The sequence below is a fragment of the Dasypus novemcinctus genome, chromosome 9, assembly GCF_030445035.2.
Source record: "Dasypus novemcinctus isolate mDasNov1 chromosome 9, mDasNov1.1.hap2, whole genome shotgun sequence".
In the NCBI taxonomy this organism is placed as follows: Eukaryota; Metazoa; Chordata; class Mammalia; order Cingulata; family Dasypodidae; genus Dasypus; species Dasypus novemcinctus.
This window is the reverse complement of record NC_080681.1, coordinates 94,551,116-94,554,068: the sequence shown is the minus strand read 5'-3', so window position 1 is coordinate 94,554,068 and position 2,953 is coordinate 94,551,116. Positions and strand designations below refer to the sequence as shown.

At 43.5% G+C, this 2,953-nt stretch overlaps 1 pseudogene; it reads right to left on the bottom strand.

The window, feature by feature from the left end:
• Nucleotides 1–431: 431 nt before the first annotated feature.
• LOC101417935 (phosphatidylinositol 5-phosphate 4-kinase type-2 gamma-like) lies at nucleotides 432–2,607 on the bottom strand (annotated as a pseudogene).
• Nucleotides 2,608–2,953: the final 346 nt, after the last annotated feature.

Sequence of the window (2,953 nt, the reverse complement as noted above, 5' to 3'; positions counted from 1 at the left end):
ACACTCTTAGTTCATCCCACACTGCAAAGTACATTGAGTAGTTGATTGAATAGGTCCATCTGTCCAGTCAGATTCTGAAGATGGCAAACAATGCCCTTTCCCCTATTTTATAGAAACAACAGGACATTTTACAAAGATCAAGTCACTGGGGAGAGAGTCAACAATAACACTCTAATGAAGCAAGCAGACTTGTCAAGGTGAAGGAGAGAGGGAAGAAAAATTTGCAGAAGGGAGAAAGGACAATGTATTTCTAGAGACTAGGAAGAGACTACTCAACGAAATGGAGTTATCTGAGTGGAAGGAGGCTGCAGCCTGAACACAGCAAAGGAGGAAAAGAAGCAGTGGCCACAATATCCACAATTCCCCCAAACTTTTAAGAACCCCACCACCTTGATCATAAAGCAACAGTCACCACTGAGTCAGGCAGTCTGTTAGGCAAAGATGTTGGTAATAAAATCCAGGAATTGATTAGCGTACTGCTCAGGATGTGTGGCAGTTTGAGATTAATTATGAATTAAAAAAAAAAGATTGATTATGTGTAAAAACTGGTCTATTCCTCTGGGCGTGATATCCTTTGATTGTATTAAATTAAAAGGCTTTACATTTACTTGAATAAATCAAGATTAGGGCTTTGATTTGACCACGTCATTAGGGTGACTCAGGATTGAGTCCCTGCCCCCTTGATAGGCTATAAATGGACACTTAATCAAGGAGACAGAAGTGGATAGATGAGAAAAGAGAGAGCTCCATAGACATGGAAGAGGATTTTGATCCTGCGGCCCGGGGAAAGATGAGCCATTTGCCTGAATATTGGCAGCCAAAGAGAACAGAGCTGCTGAGGAGATAAGGAGGGAGAGAACAGACCTGCCATCTTGCTTCAACATGTGGCACTGACTTTGAGTGAGAAATCAACTTGAGTTAGATTCTAGGGCCTGGTAACTGTAAGCTTTTACCCCAAATAAATACCCTTTATAAAAAACGAACAGTTTTCTGGTACTTTGTATCAGCATCCCTTTGGCTGACTAATACAGGATGGACAGTGGAGATCTCTGCTCCAGTCCTATGCCAGACAGTTTGGGCTGCATCAGTTGCTTTCTTCTTGGCATCTTACTGAGGCCCATGAAATACAGCTCCTTCTGGGAGGACCCTTGGCACTCCAGATGGCATAGAAATCAATGAAGGACGCAAACTCTCTAGGGCCCAGAGGACATATGTTGTGGGAAAACAGTAGGAACATGGATTGAAGTTAAAACGTTTCTATAACACAGACAAAAATTGCAGGCTTAGGAATACCAGCCCTTGGCTAGATGGAACACCATCTGGTCAGCATGGAAAAAGGTTTGTGTAAGGAGGCATGTGAACTTTGTATGACCTACCTTATTATTGTAAATGTTGCACCTGTTCCCTATTATAGTAAATAACAAACAGCTGCTTGTTGGTTCCTAAATAAATATGATGTGGAAACTAGGGTTGAGGCTCTCAGTTCCAGAAGCTGTGAGTCCCCTTTATCTCCTCTTTGGTGTCTCTCTCTCTGTCCTTTATTTCTGTAAGTTCTGTGTTGCCTTCCCTTTGAGCCAACCTATGTGTGAGCTGGTTGCAGCAGACATAGCCACCAATGCCTCAGGGAAGGTGCCACAGGAGTCCACCAGAACACATGGTCCAGTCAGGTCACAGCCACAGCCCCCTCTGCCTCCTCCTCCCACACAGGCCCCATCTCCTCAGGTTCAGAGCCCTAAATGATGTCATGGATGCCCAGAAAAAGGCTGTAGTCCATGCTCTTCAGCTGTACTAGGAATGCCACATCTCTCTCTAGCATCTCTAGAAATACTTTCTTTCCCTCTCCACCAATATAAACTTCATGAATTTTGTTGAGAAGGTCCATATCCATAAGGATGGGCAATTCTTCAAACTTTCTCTTATCACTGGCTTATCAGGACACTAGGGAGCCCTTAAAGTCATACTTCCTATGCATAGGAAGACGGTATCTAAACATATTGTGCATCACAATTATGTAGCTGTCTTCATTGTCCATGCTAACTAGGTACACCCCCAGAAACTGGGGCAGCAATGTGTTGCCATGGCAGTTCACAATATACTGGAGAGGTTGCTAGGCATGTTGGGAGTGTCCTCACTGGATACTTCTTTGATGACCAGAGTCCAATCACAAAAGATAAGGAAGCAACCAAAACTGCCTTTACTTTCATGGGACTGGGGGGTGGGGAGGGGGTTGGATAAGACACACCAGTTGATCTTGGTCATCAATGACAAATCAATCATGGAGGTTCCTGAAGACCTGGGGTAAATCCTCCTTGAATTTGAAGTAACTGGGCAAATTTTCCCTATGGAAAAGGTAATTGTTGACCTTGATCTTGGAGCTGACCTTAAAGTCGTCTGGCAGCAGCATCACCTGGGGCGGCACCTGGCTGAACTCATTGATCGAGTGGGCTACTCGCCATAGGATCATGCCCACCAGAGGGTCCACCACCCAGAACACTTTCACCTTCTGCTGCGTGTAAATCTTCTTGGTTTTGAAGTCCAAACTGTAACCTGGGCCTGGCTTGCTGCAGCTATGGGTGCAAAAGCTGGCAGAGCCGAGGAGGATGCCATAGTCTCCAGCACATCTGACTGAGTAGGAGCTGGAATGGCTTTCTTTTTTAATGTAAGCATTTAAAGGTATAGATTTCCCTCTCAGCATTGTCTTTGCCACATCACATAAATTTTGGTATGTTGGGTTTTAGTTTTCATTTGCCTGAAGATATTTCCTAATTTCCCTTGTGGTTTCTTCTTTGACTCATTCATTGCTTAAGTTTGCATTGTTTAATTTCCACGTATTTGTGAATTTTCCAGTTGCCCCTCTGTCAATTGATTTCTAGCTTCATTACATTGTGGTTGGAGAAAATACATTGTACGCTTTCATTATTTTTTAATTTATTGAGACTTGCTTTTTGACTTA